At 39.4% G+C, this 21863-nt stretch overlaps 1 long non-coding RNA gene across 1 annotated transcript; it reads right to left on the minus strand.

Moving 5' to 3' along the window:
- Window positions 1-2055: 2055 nt before the first annotated feature.
- LOC122539273 lies at window positions 2056-21252 on the minus strand. Its single transcript, XR_006309012.1, has 4 exons — window positions 21025-21252; window positions 17100-17242; window positions 8475-8545; window positions 2056-2124 (listed from the first exon to the last, which is right to left on the minus strand). It is a non-coding gene; the product is annotated as an uncharacterized LOC122539273 (long non-coding RNA).
- Window positions 21253-21863: the final 611 nt, after the last annotated feature.

Genomic DNA, 21863 nt, shown 5'->3' on the forward strand with positions numbered 1-21863 from the left:
CCACACTTGGAATATTGCGTCCAGTTCTGGTCGCCCTACTATAGGAAAGATACAGAGGCTTTGGAAAGGGTGCAAAGAAGATTTGCCAGGATGCTGCCTGGACTGGAGGGCTTGCCTTATGAAGAGAGGTTGAATAAGCTCAGACTTTTCTCTCTGGAGGGAAGGAGGAAGAGAGGAGACCTGATCGAGGTATACAAGATAATGAGAGGAATGGATAGAGTTAATAGCCAGAGACTTTTCCCCAGGGCAGGATTGACTGGTACAAGGGGTCATAGTTTTAAGATATTAGGGGAAAGGTATAGAGGGGATGTCAAAGTTTGGTTCTTTACGCAGAGAGTTGTGAATGCATGGAATGCATTGCCAGCGGTGGTGATGGAAGCAGAGTCATTGGGAACATTTAAGTGACTGCTGGATATGCACATGGAGACCAGTGAGTTGAGGGGTGCGTAGGTTAGATTACTATATTTTACATTAGGATTAAACCTCAGCACAACATCGTGGGCCAAAGGGCCTGTTCTGTGCTGTACTTTTCTATGTTCTATGACTTTCTTGGGTGTTGTTGGAACCACACTCATCAGATAAATGGATAGTATTCCATCATGCTCCTGACTTCTACCTTGTAGATGATGGAAACATTTTAAGGAGTTCAGAAGTGAGTTACTCACCTCAGAATTCCTGCATAGTTACAATTCAGTTCCTGGCCAATGATTTTTTAAAATTCATTCACGGAGTGTGGGCATTACTGGCTGGACCAGCATTTGTTGCTCATCTCTAATTCCTTTGGGTCTGGAGTCACATGTAGGTCAGAGAAGGTAAAGATGGCACATTTCTATCCTGAAGGGACATTAGTGAACCAGATTGTTTTTTTTCCTGACAATTAGCAATATTTTCATGGTCATCCTTAAACTCTTATTTCCAGGTTATTATTGAATTTAAATTCTACCACCTACCATGGCCAGATTTGAACTCAAGTCCCCAGAACATTGCCAGAGTCTGTGGATTAATAGTCTAGCAATAATACCACTAGACCATCACCTACCCATCAATCCCTGGGACCATGATCACTTTTAGTGATATAATTGGTTCCTGTTAGGAAAGTGGGAAACCATGATCTATTTGATTGGCAGAACAGAATCAATGGGCTGAATGGTCAACTTCTGCTCTTTCATCTTATGGTCTTACAATCTAAATAAATGGCTGACACGATCACAGCACGACTGCTTCTTGTTTTCTGAGAGTTGGAAAGATGGACTGAAGTGAAAAGTCCAAAGACTCACATGGGGATAGAAATGTTAGTTCTAAATACGACTGGCACAACATTGAGAAGATGGCAAGGGAGACAATGGATAGTCTGAAGTTGGAAATCCAAAGCACGTCATGGTGACAGCAAATGCACTAACTGTAAAGCTGAGGAGTGCTAAATGAAGCAGGTAGTTAGACAGAGCTAGAGGCTGCCATGATTGACAAGAAAAATGAGAAATCAGACATGAGGAGAGGAAATTTACGTGAGCTAAAAGCGTCAAATCCAACCTGACCTCAGGGGGAGCAGAAACGTTGGTTCCTGTCGTCGGAACTAGCATTCAGATGAAAGGGTGAATTACAATCTAAAATTTTAATGTAAACAAATCTTACGCCCACTAAAAGCTGTCTTGTTAATTGAAGAAAAATAAACCTCAGTCAAAACCAGTAGTATCACTAAGCAGCAGGGTAATGTAAACGTTCGTATTAAAATCTTTGAGGTGTAACATTGCCACCTAGTGTTACAGAATTGAGAGCTTTCTGTTTTTATGAGTAGGCACAGAAATACTCAGATTCAGTGACAGACTCAGGGGAAGAAACACAGCACAGAAAATATGTTTGGCAAGCAGAAATACGTGATGGAAACAAGGAATTTCATGCATTATTGGTAGCTCTTTTCACTCCGCACACTGACAGTCACAACTAAGTGTTGTTTTGAGGTGAAGTGGGCAGCTAGTCAGTCAGAAAGCAAAGAGATAATTCCATCTTAATTTTAAAGCAATATGTCTTATTCTTATTTTATACAATGCAATGAATATTTTTAATTTAATATCGGAAAATTACAGTGTAGGGTTTTCTCTCTCATACAGGCTGGCAAACTGGAAACTGCAAAAGAAGAGAGTGAGAGAGGTATACAATGTGACATGTTTTGTAGACAATTTTCATTATAATTACTAACATAGTAAACAGCTAAATTTCCAGTTTACAATCTTGAAACACTACGTGCTAGGAGAGGAAGCCTGGTTCAATGGAGGCCAAAAGCTGCTGTTTTGAACAATATGTTGTATACTGTATGATAGCATTCAGGTCCAAGTTACAGTAATGAAATAGACATTGTTTGAGAGACTACTGGGAGATTGTGGATATAGGTTATCACTCTACAAGACCGTAAGATTCTGCCTTATCTCTACGGAAACCGGTCTGACATCATTTTTTTGGGTGCAATTTAAGGCTACCTCCGATATTAACCCTTTCAGAACCATGATGCTTACCTGTTTAAATGACAAGATTAATTGGGAGATGTGATAAAAAGAAAGTGTGTTGCCAGAGAAACTGACATCCATATCCCTCCCACTTTCTACTAAGTTTGCCCAGTTAAAATCAAGACCAAAGGGACTTGACTACATAGTTCGTCCCTCAGCTTAACTAGGTTAGAGTTCCCAGAGAACCTAGACTATGGAACCTTGAGGACATTTCTACTTTGAAGAGACTTGATTTGATGTGTTGCAAACAAAAAGTAAGAAGGTCAAAGAGAACAGTGGATTATCTGCTATTTACTGAAAAACCAAGTCATTTTGTGAGAAGAGTCCAATGGAGTTGTGCAATGCTGGACAAACCTACTTGGAAAAGTCTAGGATCTGTGCTCTTCATTGCCTAGCAACAACATTTATGGTCAGGTTGCTACATATCGTCAAAGACCTATGATGTGAATTGTTGAAGAACCTTGCAACAGAAAGCAGCTCAATCAGTAAGATACAAACCTTAAAGCAAAGCCAATTAAAAGTTATCTCTTTCAGAAAAACAATTTAAAACCCTGACAAAGCTTCAACTGTCAGGGTTCCTACCTGTTTCTCATCTGAATCTAAAATCAGGTCTGAAAGTTTTCCATCATTCATGATTGTCGGCAACTTGGTTTTGTCGAAGGAAAATTGAGGAAACTTTGAGGAGTTAACCCATCTTATCATTGTTCTATTTTTGCCGAAAGTTTTCAAACTCATGATGTGCTTCAGGACTGTGCAGTTTTGTGTATGACTATTGCCTCTTTTCGGGGAGGCAATGATCTATCAGTATTATCGCTGAACCTGCAAATCTTTCTATTGTGGGAGGACACCAGAGCACCCAGAGAAAACCCTAGCAGGCATGTGGAGAAAATATAAACTCCATGTAGACAATCACCCAAGACTAGAATCAAACCCAGATCCTGGGCACTGAGACAGCAATGCTAACCACTGAGCCACTATGCTGTCCTATTTAGCCGCAATATATATAAGGCTACTCCATAGTACATGGACTAGTAATGTTCTGGGGATGTGGATTTGAATCTCACCACAGCAGATGATGGAATTTGCATTCAATAAAAATATGGAATGAAGAGTCCGATGATGACTGTGAATCCATTGTCGATTGTCAGGAAATCTGGGTCACTAAATGTCCTTTAGGGTAGGAAACTGCCATCCTTACCTGTTCTGGCCTACATGTGACTCCAGACCCACAGCAATGTGGTTGATTCTTAACTTAGGGATGGTCAATAAATGCTGACTGAGCCAGTGATGCTCTCATCCTGTGAATGAATTTTTTAAAAATGTGTTTTGAGTGAAGGGGTGAAACTTGATCCTGCAAAGTTAATGAGTTGATAACCCAGTTTTGCCACATGCTTGATTCTAATAAATGAGTGATTTTAAAATATTTGAAGAAACCTGGTAAAAGCCTCTTTGTTTCTAGGTAACAGTGAGAAGAGAAAGCCCATTGTGATGATTAAATAAGACATTTGCACTTTTGGTATTGCTTTTGGAGTAGTGGAACTTGATTATCAGTCCACTCCTTCTGTCAGAATCAGAACAAAGGCAAATTTAAAAAGATTTTTCCATTTGGTATTGTGACCAGAATCATGTGGAGCATTTTACAGACCAACACATCATGCAGCTTCACCTATTCTTTCATCTTAAGGCATCTCCCCACATACCAACTGAACCGCTACCACAGGCACTCATCCTCTGTTCATTGAAGTCACAGACCCATCTGTCTCAGTTAGACACCTCAAAAGTTATAATTTCACCATTGCAATTTATTCCATTTCGAAATTGTAATCACCCTGAATGCTGTAATGGTGACCATGAAACTATTGAGTGGCTTAAAAGCCCAGCTGATTCACAAATGTCCTTCAGGGAAGGAGATCTGCCACTTGTACCTGATCTGGCTGAAATGTGACTCAAGATCCCTTGCAACATGGCTGACTTTTAAACAACATTTCCGCTAAGCTATGCAGCCACTCTGAGGGCTCATGTGCTCCAATCAATGTGCCAACATTGTGCTAATGTATTACTTCCAGGTTTTTCAGATACTGCATGGATCTCTGACGTCCATGCATGACTGTAGCTGAAAAATCACACAATGTTGAGTATAATTTGCAACCCCTGAGATACTAAAGTGTCTATTATCCAAATGTAGCAAATTCTGGCCAAGGGGCCTGTACTGCGCTGGAAGAGTCCATGTACTATGGAGTAGCCTTATATATATTGCGGCTAAATAGGACAGCATAGTGGCTCAGTGGTTAGCATTGCTGTCTCAGTGCCCAGGATCTGGGTTTGATTCTAGTCTTGGGTGATTGTCTACATGGAGTTTATATTTTCTCCACATGCCTGCTAGGGTTTTCTCTGGGTGCTCTGGTTTCCTCCCACAATAGAAAGATTTGCAGGTTAGGTGGACTGGCTGTATTGAAATTGTCTATTGTTCAAGGATACATAGCCCAATTGGATGAGCCATGGTAAATGTGGGGTTATGGGGTATGATAGCAGGGTAGGTCTGGATGGGATGTTCTTTGGAGGACAGTTGCAGACATAATGGGACAAATAGAACCCTGACAGTGTGGAAGGAGGCTTTGATTCAATGATACAAAAGCTAAAAATCTTACTGTCTGATTCCCAAGGTCTGTCCACTGTCTACAAGACACATATCAGAAGTGTTATGGAATACTTCACTGCCACAGGGTTAAAACTGGAACTGTGAATATACCTACACAACATGGACTGCTACATTTCAAAGGCTGATTGCTTTGCAATGATGAGGATACTGGGAGATAGGGATTATACTTTGAGGCCAAGGCTAATGACTCAATGCAATTCTTTAAATGTGATGGAGCAAAGTTACAATGCAGCCCAATATTTGATCAAGGCTATGGTGAACAGATGATAGGTCGGTTGAAGATGCGGTTCTAAGGCTTGGCGTCCTTGCAATATGCTCCAGCCAGAATGTGCTACATAATCCTAGCAAGCTGTCCTCTGCACAACTGGAACAAGCATAGATGGGATGTAATAGACTCCGAAGATTTGGGAGAATGGGAGCAGTCTTCCAAAGATGAAGGTGAGGACATCGAGCAGGAGGAACATTATCTTCTACATGAGAGAACTCAACAGTGTCAAGTCAGACAAGTCTTAATTGACAACTGGTTCCAGTAGATCAGAGGTGTGTTCATTGATGATGAATTTGTTGGTCCTCAAAAGGCAAGTTGTTCATTTCTGTTCCAAGATGCAAACATATCTTCTGTTTAAAAGAGTTTTTCTTCTGTTTTACCGTTGCTGAATAAAAGTAAGTGTTTTGGGAAAAGAGAAGTACTCAGATAGAGAGGTTTATAAGGTGAAGAGTGGCTAAGGAATGGTAAAGTGCATGGCTTGTTTCTTAAATGGTGATAGTTGCAAGAATTCTGTGCAAGTGTTATTAATGGCATCCATGGGCCCTGAGAAGCATTGGTTCCTTGTTGCTTTCCCATGATGTACACCATAAATGAAACCTCCAGACTGCCAACATTTGACTGGAGGTACAAGGCAATCGTTAGAGCTACCTACTATGGTGAATGGGAGATTAGGATGAGTGGAGCATGGATAATGCGGTGAGTTTGGGAAGACAGCATGAGAAAACTTGCTAGGCCTTGTAATAAGAAACTCTCCAAAACTCTCCAAAAAAAAAAACCCCTTAGACAATTTCTGGTAAGATTCAGCTCAAAATATTTGTTTACTTCTACAATTAATTTCTCATCCTCACTTCCTACAGGGACTAACATTTGCTTTATTTTTTTCTTTTCCCTTTTAGATACCTGTAGACATTCTTGCTATCTATTTTTACATTTCTAATTAGTTTCATATTCTACCATTCTCTGCTGTTATTTTATATTTTGATTAATCATCTGAACTGTTAATTATTTTTGTGATATATTTTTCCTTAAGTTTGATGCTTTCCTTAACTTCCTTAGTTAACCACAGATGGCAGATCCTCCTCTTATTTATTTTGAGCATACTGAAATATCTCTTCAAAAGTCTGCAACTGCTTGTCTGTTACACTATCTTTTAGCCTAGTGTCCCAGTTCTCATCAGTGCAAGTACTAGAAAATGGTAGGTAGCTCATTAATTAGTTATCACAGACAGGTTGAGCCAAATGACCACCTTCTGTTTCTATATTTTCTAAACATTTGAAGTAGAGAAAAATACAAAGATATCGGGACAGTGTGCAAAAGGGCAACAACATGTGAATTGCTCCTTAGGAGCCCAGCACAGACATAATGTGTGAAATGGCTGCAGCAATTCTCTGATTCTATGATTCTTAGTTAGAGCAGCTTGCTTTTACATCACTCTGCCTGACTGGATTTTATCATAGCAACCTGTATAAACCATATATATCTTTCTGGGCATTTGCAAATTCTTTCAACAGTGCAGGTTTTGAGAGAAAGAATAAATGATGCAACTTCTGGGATGACACCAATATTGCAATATTGTAATGGGAGGATCTGGTGAATGGTCCAACTATAAACCTCCCAGGGTTTGACCTCTATCAAAAAGTGTGGTCTCTGCTCAAGACCATTCTTTTGAGGACTATTTGAGGACATCACACCACCACTACCATGGAATTTAGAACATGGAAATGTGGTCACACAGGTCAGACAATGTTTCACATTATGAATGCCTTTGATAATTTGCCACAGGATTAAAGGCATTCTACCTGACAATAGAGGGTGCTGTGACTTGGCAATGCAACCTTGGACTTGTAAAACTGCAAGATGGCATATGAAAGATGACCAGGAGAAAGAAAGTGTTTGGCGATGGAAATCCTGTTTGGGATCCTGTGATCTGCAGGGGAAATGGGAGAGGACATGAGGCCAGGCAGTACAGTATCAGCTGCTGCTGCAGAGGACAAAATGGACAAAAAGGCAAAGTATAATTTACCTATCTACATGCAAAAGACATCTCTCATTCTCTGGTTGCCTCCACCAGGAATCCCACCTCCCAATAATAGAGAGCCAATTTCAGGGTTGCAGCTCTATCAATGCAGGCAGTGTCATATTTCCTCTTTTACTTTTTGCATCAGACAGGAAAGATTAATTGTTATAATTAATGCACAAATTCTTTGACTATTAACCATTGCCTACCCCCTGTCAATCCTTTCAGTGAGGTGCCCTAATGCTTTCATGCCAACTTACATCTCATATACCCTCAGAGCTCCCTTGATTTAGATTCAGAACCCCCATTTCGGGTTTGACTATTTCACTCTCCACCTTTAAGGAAGGATTATAATGTAAGTTGGTCGGTCTTTCCCAAAGGATGACAACCAACCAGGGCATTAATTAATCCCTTCTCATTGTGTAGTACCCAAATCTAGAATAGCCTGTTCTCTGATTGGTTCTTCAACAAATTGGACTTTTTTAAAAAAAATCACATACACCCTCCAGAAAAATCCTCCTGTACAATATCATTGCTAATTTAGCTTGTTCAACTACATGTAAATGAAAGTGACTCATCTGCAGTTGTATCTTTACTGCATGCATCTCTGATTTTTTTGTTTAATGCCTTGCCTGCCTTTAATTCCTGTTTAGAGGCCTTTAGACAACCCCCAACAATTGTTACCGCTTTGTGGTTCTTATTTTCACCCATACAGATTCCACATCATAGTTTTTCAAAGACAATGTCCTTTCTCACTATTGCATTTTTATTCCTTTGCTAACAATGCAACACCACCCCCTCTCCCTTTTTGTCCATACCCTGCAATCATGATTCAACAATCATAATTATACCATTACCATTCATATCTATGTGCATTGCCAATTCACTTACATTATTGTGACTACTGTATGCATTAAAACATATGCAAAGCCTTTAGGCTTTACTTTTTAACCTTGTTAGTCATCTTCACTTCGTTTTGCATTATGTTTGTTTTTCTCCTTTTTATGGCCTTCCACTTTTGCTTCTTACCTTTCTGTCTTCTGTTTCAACACTTAGTTCTCCTCCTGTGTCTCCCTGCTCAGATTCTTATCCGTCCGCTTCTTTAACAAAAAAGAAAGAACGAACAGTACAGCATTGGAACAGCTCCTTTTTTGCGCCAAGCCCGTGCCAACGTATAAACTGCTATGAACTGTAAAACCTTTTGCCTCTACATGGTCCATATTCTCTATTCCCTGCCTGTCCATGCATTTGCCAAGATGTTACTTAAATATTGCTTTTGTATATGCTTCTACTACCTCCTACAGCACATTCCAGGTTCTTATCATCCTCTCTTACATCTCCTTTAAACTTTCCCCCTTGTATCTTAAACTTATGTCCTCAATAATTGATATTTCTACCTTGGATAAAGACTTCAACTATCCACTCTACCAATGCATCTTGTGATGTTGTAAACTTGTATTGGGTTTCCCCTCTGCCTCCAATGTCCCAATGAAAATAAATCAAGCTTGTCTAATCTCACTTCATAACTAATATCCTTCAAACCAGATAACATTCCTTCTAAACTTCTATATACTTCTGATAACAGAAACACACACAGCATTGAAAATTTTCCTAGAAATTCTAGCCCTTTATTAGCGTCCCTATCGATATTAGAATAATTAAGAATCCTGCATTGCATTTAATCTATAAACAAAACATATCCCTGTAATTTTGTGGCAAATAAGTTCAACTAAATCTTTTCCACTACTTGGTAATCTATAGTATATACTGAGCAATGTAGTGCACGTATTTTGTTTCTTAGCGCAAATAAATGAACTTCATTATCCCTCTGGGATATCCTCTGTCACAGGTCATAGAGTCATAGAGATGTACAGCAGTGGAAACAGACCAATTGGTCCAACTTGTCCATGCCGACCATATATCCTAACCTATTCTAGTCCCATTTGCCAGCACACGGCCCATATCCCTCTAGACCTTTCCTATTCATACACCCATCCAGATGCCTTTTAAATGCTGTAGTTATACCAACTTCCACCACTTCCTCTGGCAGCTCATTCCATGCATGTACAGTGCTTTGCTTGAAAAAGTTGCCTCTTAGATCCCTTTTAAGTCTTTTCCCTCTCATCCTAAACCTATTCCCTCTAGTTCTGGGCTCCCCCATCCCAGGGAAAAGACTTTGTGTATTTATCCTATCCATGCCCCTCATAATTTTGTAAACCTCTGTAAGGTCACCCCTCAGCCTCCAACGCTCCAGTGAAAACAGTCCCAGCCTATTTAACCTCACCCTAAAGCTCAAATCCTCCAACCCTGATAACATCCTTGTAAATCTTTTCTGAACCCTTTCAGGTTTCACAACATCCTTCCAATAGGAAGGAAACCAGAATTGCACGCAATATTCTAAAGTGGACTAACCAATACCTTGTACAGCCTCAACATGACCTCCCAACTCCTATACTCAATGCTCTGACCAATAAAAGAAAGCATACCAAACACCTTCTTCACTTCACTATCTTCTGTGTTCAGCAGTGTAACATTCTGAATCAACTGTGCAAACCGACTAAAATAACTCCGCAGAAGCCAGCAAATCATCACCAAGTCACACTGTATTTATGTATGAACATTCCATGACGAGAGACCACACAAAGTTCAGGTACCAGAGAGTCTCTATCCCTGATACTCAACCTTCCTATGTCAGCCAGGTCTCCCTGATTGGACCAGATTAACAGCCCCAATCAGGGAACTCATATTCGATGCACTCCAACTGGCTGACCTCATTATAGGTCAGTATAGAAAATGACTTCCCTTCTTCATCTTTCAAGACCATTTATTCCGGAATATTTAGTACCCAGCTTGCAATTCTTTGATCCAGAATCAGAAAAGTTCAGGTATTTGAGAGAAGTAGCAATTGAAAAAAATGCAGGGATAGGAGGGGCAAGGCCATACAAACATATAAACAAGCTCCTTGAATAGGACATTCAGTCTCTCAAGCCAGCACTACTACTTAATTTACCATCTATTAACCATTAATTTATATTTTTTTGCAGCCTATATCCTCTTCACAGTTTACTTTCTTACCTAACTTTGTGTCATCGGATAATGTGGCAACTGCGTCTTCCATCCCTTTATCCAGGACATTTACATAAATTGTAAACAGTTGAAGTCCCAATATTGATCCCTGTAACATACCACTTGCTATGTCTCACCAACCTGAAAAAGACCTATACCTATCTCTGATTCCTGTCAGTCAGCTAGTCCTCTATCTATTTGAAATTGTCATCCACACACCATTTTATTTTCCCCAATAACTTTATTTGTGATACAGTACCAAATGCCTTCTAGATATTGAATCACAGTACATCCATCAGTTCCACAGCATGCTACTTGTTCAAAGAATTCAGATAGTTTGGTCGTTAGCTGTCGACTCTGCCTGATTATCTTCATTACCCTTATTCAACTGCCTACTATTAGATTAGATTAGATTACATTACAGTGTGGAAACAGGCCCTTCGGCCCAACAAGTCCACACCGACCCGCCGAAGCGAAACCCACCCATACCCTTACATTTACCCCTTACCTAACACTACGGGCAATTTAGCAAGACCAATTTACCTGACCTGCACAGCTTTGGACTGTGGGAGGAAACCGGAGCACCCGGAGGAAACCCACGCAGAAATGCCTTCTAGATATTGAATCACAGTAATCCATCAGTTCCACAGCATGCTACTTGTTCAAAGAATTCAGATAGTTTGGTCGTTAGCTGTCGACTCTGCCTGATTATCTTCATTACCCTTATTCAACTGCCTACTATGACTTCTTTAATAACGGCTTTTACCATTTTTGCAATGATAGATGGTAATTGAACTCATCCATAGTTTCCTGCTATCTCCCTCCCTTTTTGAACAAAGGAGTTACGCATTCTATCCAATCTGATGGGACTTTCCCCACAAAGGAGTTTTAGAAAATTATTAAAAAGTATCAGCTATCTCACAAGCCACCTCTTTTAAGATCCCACAATCAAGTCCTTGTGGACCTGCAACTCTGACAATGAGAATCATAGGATCCCTATAATGTGGAAGCAGCCTATCGAGCCCACACCAACCTTCCAAAAAGCTTCCCGTCCAGACCCACCCCCTTACCCTATCCTTGTAACCCTGCATTTCCCATGGCTAACCCACTTAACCTGACACTATGGGCAATTTATTTTGGTCAATCCACTTGACCTGCACATCTTTGGACTGTGGGAAGAAAACCAGAGCACTCAACAGAAACCCACGCAGATACAGGGAGAATGCGCAAACTTCCTGCAGACAGTCACTCAAGAGTGGAATTGAACCTAGGTTCCTGGTTCTGCGAGGCAGCAGTGTTGCTGTGCCAGCCACAGTGATGGTTCAAAAGTAGCAGGAAGTTCATCTCCACACAGATTGTTAATGTGACATTATGAACTGTCTGGTTCAACCTCAAGTATTTGCCAGCGATGGAGTTATATCTACACAACAGATTTCATTGCAGGGGGAAAAGGCAACAGCTTCAATTTTTCCATTAATTTGCAAAAAAATTCTGCTCATTCAGTACCAGATGTGGAGCCTGATAACTTGCAATCAGTGGAGGGATAGAGGCCTGATAGTTGAAAAGAGCTGGGGTGTCTCACCATACATGTACAAACATGCTTTCAGGTGATGTTGCTGAGAGGCAGCATGGGGATAAAAATCAGAAATAGCCGAGAATTGGGGAAATGCTAGAGGTAACTATGCGGAAGCCTACTGTCCCACTTTTTTGCCCTCATAGTCCAACATACTCATTGTTCACGGAAAATTTCAGAATTTAAAATGCTTGCAGCACCACAACATCAAAAAAAATCCTTAAATTCTAGAACAAGAAACAGAGTTTTCTCTTAAAGAGCACCAATTTCATGGTAAGGCTACTGCAAAAACTGGTTGAGCCAAAATGTGCCCATATACCCAAATCTGACTCATTACCATTCCCCAGAAGAAGGGCTGATATTTTGCTCTATGAAAGCGATTAGAAGAAGGGTAAGAAAAAGAGGTAAGTGTAAAACATGGCCTTACATTTGAATCTCCCATGACACACATAATTTGCTGTAGGAGTGGAGAGAAAGAGGTAAAAATGCCACTTGCTCCCCCAAAACAGACTTTAGTTTAAAGCTTCTCTAACAGCACTAGCAGATTCATCCTCCATCCCAACTTCTCCAACCCAGATACAACACATCTTACTTGTAACAATCCCACCTTCCCCCCCTCCCCCCTCATACACCATTTCTTCACACATGGTTTATCCTGTTATTTCTACTCTTATTTGCACATGGCACTAGTATACTATCTTTGAAGTCATACTTTTTAAGGCACCATACCATTCTTTTGTTTCTTTTGCAGCATCAGAAATACCTGTCTGTTTCCCTTACAATTAAATCCCCTATCACCATGGCCCTATCCACTCTATTTCCTCCCATCTTTTGCACCAGAGCCACACGTGGTGCCATGGACCTAGCTGTCATTGCTATCCCTGTGATTTTGTACTCTATCAAACATATCCAAAACAATACATCCGTTAAAGAGAGGGACGGGTGCTGGGATTTCCAGCTGGTGGTCTCTATGCCTAATAATTCCACCCTGCCTCTGAAAGATAAGGGAAGATATTAAATTCCACCCACTAGTTCTGCTGTTCTATGCATTCAATGCAAGCAATAAAAATTGTTGACAAAATGAAGATAGCAGTTGTTTAAGCATTCCTCATTACAATGGAGTCCTGCTCACTGCCAATGCAAATCGATTTACAGGAATTGCTGCTGTGGTGTTGCAATAGTAACCTAGAAGCTAATGGCAGTATGAAACGATGACCAGTGACTCATGTTCAATTTTCATCATCCATAGAGCAAATATCATTTCTGGGCATAGTGGTATTTTTAGTCTGATTTATTTTGAGTCTTGCAATCATGTCTTTGCAATAATTGTGCCAAGGCAAAGCAGTTTTGTCATTTTGCATGTTGTGGATGAGATGGTCAAAGATAATTGGGCAATTAAAGTGTTTAAAAAGCATAAGGAGCACTCTGACTTTTCACATAGCCTGGTTATGCAATGTGGCAGGGCTATATATTTCCAAAACATTGTGGTTCTTTTCTGTACATGATCATCACTTTGGTAATAAAATGCACAAAACTATGCCCACCACTCAGAGGAAAGTGATTGATTGTATTCAAGTGATGAAACAGAGCAACTTTTGTAAAATAGTGAAAGCTATTGTACACGTTTTCATCTGTTAACCCTTTATAAGCATGCCGTCTGCATTTCTGTAACATTTGATAAACAACACCATTCTTTCTGAGAATGTTTGTTAATGCAACACCAACATGAACAATTTAAGAATGCAATTCCCCAAATTATAGAACAATCTGAACATATTGTTTCCCAGTGTGCTTTTCTATTTATACCACAAATATAACCAAATATTAAAATATATTTTTAACTGAATTTGTTTTCTTCCAGGGAATGATTCCATGCATGCACACGAGTAACCTGTCTCCATTCATTATCCATTTATTCACCTTATTGTTTTTCCCAAACTCTCCCTGTAGTTCATATTTCAATCTTGCCTCATTGTCCATTTTTATTTACTTCTTTCAGGGAGGATAGGCATTGCTAGCTAGGCCAGCAGTTGGCGCTCACCCCTAATTGCCCTTCAGATGATGATGTGAGCTACCTTCTTGAACCACTGCAGTCCATTTGTGCAGGGTGTCCCACAGTGCTCACAGAATTGGTCCAGCACAGAAGAAGGCCATTCAGCCAATCATGCTTGAACCAGCTCTTCAAACAAGTATCATTACCTATTGTCAGTCTTTCGTGTTCTTCACCACACACTTAACGCACTACTTCTATCCAAATAATTATCTAATGACCTCTTGAATGCCATATGATCCAGAAAGGTGTTCCAGAATTCTGACTCATTAACAATGAGGGAACAGTGATATAATTTCAAGTCAGGGTGGTATATGGTTTGGAGAGGAATTTGTATGTGGTTGTCTTCCCATGTATCTGCTGTCTTTGTCCTAGATGATAATTCTCATGGGATTGAAAGATGCTATCTAAAGATCCCTGCTGAACTTTTTTGAGAAGATTTGTAGCTCAGGTTGAAGTTCTGGATGTAGTTTTACTCACCGAGCTGGAAGGTTCATTTCCAGACATTTTGTCACCCGACTAGGTAACATCTTCAGTGGGCCTCCGGGCAAAGCTCTGCTGGTGATTTCTGCTTTCTGTTTATATGTTTGGGTTTCTTTGGGTTGGTGATGTCATTTCCTGTGGTGATGTCATGTCCTGTTCTTTTTCTCAGGCAGTGGGAGATGGGGTCTAACTTGATATGTTTGTTAACCCATCAAGTTAGACCCCATCTACCAACCCTTGAGAAAAAGAACAGGACATGACATCACCACAGGAAATGACATCACCACAGGAAATGGCATTCACCAACCCAAAGAAACCCAAACATACAAATAGAAAGCAGAAATCATCAGCAGTACTTCGCCCAGAGGCCCACTGAAGACGTTACCGAGTAGGGTGACAAAACATCTGGAAATGAACCTTCCAGCTCGGCAAGCAAAACTGCATCCAGCTCTGATGAATTTCAGCAGCTCATCAATGGTTGTACTTGCACTTGTGCTTTGGTGTTGAATAGCATGAATGCTTAAAAGTGACAATCAAGCAGGCTTCTTTTTTATGGGTGATGTTGGGTTTCTGGTTGTTCTTGGAGCTACACTTATCTATGAAAGTGAGAGTATTCCATCATACTCCTGACGGGTGTCATGTAGATGTACAGTCAGGGGATGAGCTACTCACTGCAGAACTCCTAGTCTCTGACATACTTTTGGTGATACAGTATGGCTCATTCAGTTCAGTTTATGGTCAATGGTAGCCTACAGGATGTTGAAAGCCAGCAACTCAGCGGTGAAACAAGCATTAAATATCAAGGGATGATGGTTAGATTCTTTGTTGGAGATAATCATTGTTTGACACTTGTTCAGCATGAATGTTACTGGTCACATATTCACCTAAGCCTAGTTATTGGTGAAGTCTTGCTGCATTGGACAAGAATTGTTTCAGTGTCTGAGGAGTGATGGATAGTGCTGAGCATTGATAACTGCACAATGAACATCCTCATTTCTGACCTTTTGATAGAGTAAGGGTAATTATGTTATGAGGACCGAAACAGCCCAGTCTGAAGAGGTCCAGTTCAGTTTCTGGCCAATAGTAAGACCAGAATATTAGTATTGTGGAATTCAGCAATGGTGTTGTCACTGTGTCTGGAGGGGAGATGATTAGATGCTGTCTTGCTGAGGATTGCCATTGCCTGGCACTGATGTGATGCAATTGCTATTTGTCACTTATTAACCCAATGTTGTCAAGGTCGTGTTGTAACTGCACAGGGCTGATTCAATATCTGAGGAGTTGCAAATGGTGCTGAACATTATACCATCATTCATGAGCAACTTCACCCAGACCTTACACAAGAATATAAGAACAAGGAGCAGGAGTAGGTCACCTGGCCCTTTGAGCCCACTCCGCCAGTCAATAAGATCATGGCTGATCTTTTTATGGCTGTAGCTCCACATACCTACCCTCTCACCACAACCCTTCATTCTTTCATTGTTCAAAAAATTATCTATTTTAGCTTTAAAAGCATTCCATAAGGAAGTCTCAACTACTTCACTGGGCAGGGAATTCCTTAGATTCACAATCCTCTGGGTGAAAACGTTTGTCCTCAACTCAGTCCTAAATCTGTTCCCCCTAAATTTGAGGCTATGCCCCCTTGTTCTAGTTTAACCTGCCAATGGAAACATCCTCCCTGCCTCTATCTTATCTATTCTTTTCATAATTATATATGTTTCTATAAGATCCCCCTCATTCTTCTAAATTCTGAAGAATATAATCCCAGTCTACTCAGTCTCTCCTTTTAAGTCAACCCCCTCAACTCCAGAATCAACCCAGTAAACATTCTCTGCACCCCCTCCGATGCCAGTACATCCTGTCTCGAGTAAAGAAACCAAAACTGCACCAGCACCCTATACAGCTGTAACATAACCTCCCTGCTTTTAAACTCAATCCCTCTAGCAATGGAGGATTCTATTTGTCTTAACTGTTGCACCTGCAATTTATGCACATGGACACCTAGGTCCCTCTGCACACCAGCATGCTGCAATTTTTTACCATTCAAATAATAGTCCTTTTTACTGTTGTTTCAACAAGATGGATTACTTCACATTTATCAATACCGTACTCCATCTGCCAGACCTTTGCCCACTCACTTACACTATCCATACTCGTCTACACACTTTGCTCTGCCACTCATCTTAATGTCATCTGCAGACTTTGACACGTTACGTGTAGTCCCCAACTCCAAATCATTTTACAATGTCAGGAACATCATTGCTGCAGAAGCTGAAGATGGTTGGACTGAGGACGTTACCCTGATGAATTCTCGCAGTGAACATCCAGCGACTACAGCAATCTTCCTTCATGTTAAGTATGTCTGCAATCAGCAGAGAGATTAGCCCCCCGATTTCCATTGACACCAATTTTGGTAGGGATCCTTGATGGCATACACAATTAAGCACGATTTGATGTCAAGGGCAGTCACTCTCAGTCTCACCTAAAAGATTGATCCTCAAGAAAGTTTAAAGCCTTAGAAATATAAATAAGTGATGTTTCTGGGAACATCGGAACAGGATGAGTCATTCCTAAGTAATCTGCATCTTCACTCCATCTTATTTCCATAACTGGTGGTTCTCGCACCTGGAAAGAAAATCTCAATTGATTAAACTTCAAAAGTTTATTGCAGGAGATAACTGTAAATTTTCAATTCCCTAGGTCTGAAATTGTGCTTTTTAACTTCACACCTGAGTGGTCCAGCTATCAGTTTAAGGCTTTGCCTCTTTGTTCTCAAATTTGTCCATAAGAGAAAATGACTTTTCTCCACAACACCTTTTACTATGTTGTATACCACAATTAGATTGTCCTCTGAAAACTCAGGACAATGCAAGTTTAATCTGTGCAATCCCTCTGTTATATTTAACCCTTTTAGACCACATATTAATTGGGTGAATTTAACCTGCATCTTCTCCAAGTTTAAAATACACTTTCTGAGCTGCAGAACCCAGAATTCTATGCAATGTTCTATTTGGAATCTAATCAAATGTTTATATAGCTATAATGTCACCTTCTCTGATTTATATTCTGCCCTTTGAGTTAAAGGCCAACATTTAAATTGCTATTTTAAATGTATTTTGTGGCTGTCCAGTATTTTTTAATGATTTCCAAAGTTGGACCAATAAATCTCTTTACTCTTCAACATTTTCAATCTTCTCACCAATTGGAAAATTTTCTGATCTATTTTTCATATCTTTCAACAAAATTTTCACATTTTCCAAATTTAGCTCACAATATTAGTTTTAGCCATTCATTTAATCAATTCATTGTCATTTTCTTTCACTGAAACTAAGATAAAGTTTATGTTGAGATTAAAGTAAATTATTTATTACAAAATGATATCAGATATTTTATTGTTATTGCTATAAGGGGGAGATGAAGTCAGTATATAGCAAATACCCACCTAAATTAAAAATCCCAATTTAGTGTGACATAATTACCAAATGTTCAACTGACCTCGGAAACATGATGCCTTTTTGGGGCTGTGCAGATTTTAGTTTCTCTCCAGCCTTTTCCTTATAAGGTTTTTTAATCAGGAGTATCAGAAAAGTCTGTAAACCTCTGCCCACCCTAACTTCTTGTTATTTTGTTATGAGCATCTTATGGATATTTCTGAATATATTTTATCATTATTATGGTGAAAGATCACAAAATCAACACTGAAAATTCTTACTTTTCAACTTTGCAAATTATTTTGGGAAAAATATGGCTCGCTCAGAGCAGATGGAATTTTCCACAGTAAAGCTGCAGAAAGAAGCAATCTTCAAATTTTCATGATTCCTGTTTCCTGTCTACACTGGAACATACAGAAAATTCTAGACTTAAATAAATGCATTCCAGCTACAGCTCTCTACAAATAAAAATCTGAAGAATAAGAAATATACAAATGGACTGGCATTCACTATTTCAAATACAGTGAATCAATGTCATCTAAGCCTTTATAAAACATTTCTTAACAAGCACAAAACTTGGAGGTTTTATACTTCAGCTGCAACATTCTGGGGGTTTTGGTGGTGTGAGTGAAGGCAACATGTGCCATGCGAATACTTGTTACCACGGTGGCTGTAGACCTAATCAGTTTCCAACTTAAAAGATGTGCAATGGGGAAGTATCAAGCAGAGCTATATATGCCAAGGCAGAGGAAAGGAAATCAGATCAGCTTTATACTGAATCATATCTCCTAGCAACCATCTAAAGGGAACATTGGCATTAAATCTGGATCCAGGCTTTCCACTCAATCTGTCAACAGCTGAGGCATGAATCCAAATGAATAAATAAGTTACATTATTTTTAAAAAGTTATAATTTTTAAAATTGTTTTCATAAAATAAAATTGGCATTTCAGGTTCCTGAATTAAAGAGGAAGTGGATGAATTAGCTTTGTACTTCATCTACATTTACCAGGGAAATGATGATATAATATGGGTGTCAGTGTTCAAGAAGTGCAAAACATGGCTCACTGCAAATAGATGTTTCCATACAAGAGAAAACAGTAACAACAAAGATCAGTCAAAAAATATTTAAATATATTAAAATTATATTTTCAGAAATTAATCTACAAAAGAGGATAATCTACAAAACCCTCGGAAAGTTGCAGCTTAAGTACAAAACCTTTCTTCTGTAGTTCCCCCTGTTTTTGATTTCTTGCAATCTGCATAGTCCCCTGAGTTTAGTAATTTGAATTAGCTCTGTCATGTCGTGACCATACAACCAGACAAGTGGAAAACAATCACAGCTTATGCTGTTGTTGGTACTTGCTGGAGCTGTCTCAAGCTCCTCCTTCTCACAGCTCTGTGCTCGGTCGGGTATGATTAGATTAGATTACCTACAGTATGGAATCAAGCCCTTTGGCCCAACCAGTCCACACCAACCGTCCGAAGAGAAACCCACCCAGACCGATTTTCCCTCTGACTAAAGCACCTAACACTATGGGCAATTTAGCACGGCCAATTCATCTGACCTGCACATCTTTGGACTCTGAGAGGAAACCGGAGCAGCTGGGGGAGGGTATCTTATAATCTGCAAGGATCATGGCAGTGGCAGTGCCTCTACCTTCTTATCTTATATTTCCAGCTAGCTCTGGAGATTAAGTTACTCACCTAATAGGTCCTAGAATCCGGCTGATGTTCCCTCCATCTCTTTATGAACACATTAATGTGAGTTAGGGGCAGGAGCAAGTCACGAAGCCCCTCAAGCCTGTTCTGCCAATTAATAAGATCGTGGCTGATCTGATTACTCAACATTCCTGTTTTAACTAATCTCTCTATCCAGCAGTTTTCACATCCAAATTTAGCACTTCCAGGCTATCAATGGCTACCATGTCATGTTGGCAATGATTATCATAATCTAAAGTGGTATGGTCCATACTTGAGCTGAGCAGACTGTAAGCATTAGGTTTGAAGGAGAGTCGGAAGATCTCTTCTCCAACAGCTTTTGGAATGATCCCCATGAAATCTTCATGAGTGCTTTGGAGAATAGTGGAAACACTGAGGTCCAAAGTTAATCTAGAGAGCTACACCTTGGGTTTTGTCTCTGAAGAAGTAAATGCACTCTCAAAATATAAGATAATACTTAGCAAGTAGAATCGACTTTTAATATTATGTAACTATATTGAAAACTTAGTCATTCTTGAGTATTCATGAGAAAAGATATATTTTTGTCATAACTTTTCATCTTGCACTCATCAAGACAAATTGCAAAAAAAAAAACAATTTAATGGGAAAGCAAAATTTGCATTGTTTGAGAGGAGAGTATTAATTTCAGTCCTGGTTTCCAAAAGAGTGGTGAATCAGAGCAGACAATTGCTCTTAATAAGGAAGGTGCTGAACTTATCCAATTAGCAAAACTCACAATTCAGTATCCGACATGAAATGTGATTCCATCTTTGAACAACATTTGCTGAATAGTTCTGAGTGTGCAAAGAATTATTCTGAAAAAATAATTTAGAATAATCAGATGGATTCATAATTTGGCACAAATATTTGTGTGTAGCAGAATTAAATAGATAATAACCATTATCTGGTTCATTTCTCATGGCAATGCCTTTACCATTCATAGTCAACCCATCTTGATTAAAATTTAAAGAAATTTTGGCTGATGAAAATATCACACGTCACTGGGTTAACATTCTGGAAATCAAACCCTGATATTCCAAAAACTTCAAGATTTCTTCTAAAAAGATGGAATTCCCAACTTACCTGACCTTCAGACCCATGTTTACAGCAAGCACCCACCAGGTTACTGTACTTAACAAGTATTAGTATTTATTACAAATCGACTATAGCCATAGCTTAACAATAATCATCAATTGGTACATAACTACTCTAGTCAAAACTAGCAAAATGTAGTTAAAACCCTCATATAAATTACCTGTTGTGTATATACACATACACGCACACACAAAAAAAAAATAGATGTTATGGATGGAGGGAAAATGTGGTCTGTTCATAGGAACTGCAAAGATGGGTCTTGGATTGCTGATTGGAATGCTGTTCCTCGGTCTTACTTTTCTGAATGCTTTCACTGGTTAGCAGGAGGAACAAGAGGACTGATTCACACTAATAAAGAAGTATTTTACTCATTAAAATCACAGCTTAAAATGATTGCTGAAGTGAGAGCTCCTGAGTTGCTGAAGGTGGGATGGCTTCTCCCCATTTAGTCAAAGCCCCAAGCTGTTCAGAGAACCAATCACATAGTTGTTATCAGGCCTTTGTTGTCAATAACTGGTCACTAGTTCATGGACTAATCAGTTCCTTGTTGCCAGGGGAATCTCCATTTGTACACATCCTTCAGCTCCAACTCACCTGCAAACTACACTTCAACTATCACTTGAATAATCAACCGTGTAAATGGTGCTTACAATGAATGTCAGGTTTTTTTGCTATTAAAAGTTGCAGTAATCCTCCAGCAATCCTTGTTATTGTTTAAACAGTTCTTTTATTTTCCCATTTCTGTCCACAATCAAAACTACAGAAAAATAAAAATGCAACATCATTACAATTGTCAGTCATCATTAATTGGTGCATTTTCTATGGCATAGCCTCTACTAATCAGAGTTCACATGCCAATGAATTAACATTCTTCTCTCATATAGTTATTCCCCATTTACTTAGTTATTCCTTGCAAATTGTGCTGATAATTATGCGACAAATACTCAAGTTCTGTACTACCAAATGACTATCTGACAAGAAATTCTAAATGTATCATTT

The sequence above is a fragment of the Chiloscyllium plagiosum genome, chromosome 32 (genome assembly GCF_004010195.1).
Source record: "Chiloscyllium plagiosum isolate BGI_BamShark_2017 chromosome 32, ASM401019v2, whole genome shotgun sequence".
NCBI classification, from domain to species: domain Eukaryota; kingdom Metazoa; phylum Chordata; class Chondrichthyes; order Orectolobiformes; family Hemiscylliidae; genus Chiloscyllium; species Chiloscyllium plagiosum.